Source organism: Nannospalax galili, unplaced genomic scaffold (assembly GCF_000622305.1).
Source record: "Nannospalax galili isolate Female #2095 unplaced genomic scaffold, S.galili_v1.0 scaffold456, whole genome shotgun sequence".
Lineage (NCBI taxonomy): Eukaryota > Metazoa > Chordata > Mammalia > Rodentia > Spalacidae > Nannospalax > Nannospalax galili.
In genome coordinates, this window is record NW_008337055.1 from 243,844 (window position 1) to 244,071 (window position 228).

The window sequence follows — 228 nt, forward strand, 5'->3', positions numbered from 1 at the left end:
ACATATGTAAAATATAACATCATATAAATAAATTTTAAGACAAAAATCATGTGATCATCTCAATAGATGCAGAAAACGCCTTTGACAAAATTCAACATACCTTTATGATAAAAGTCCTAGAGAGAACAGGGAACAGGACAACATGCCTCAGCATAATGAATAAATAAATGCTATATGTAACAAATCTATATCCAAGATTATATTAAATGGTGAAAACTAAGGCCATCT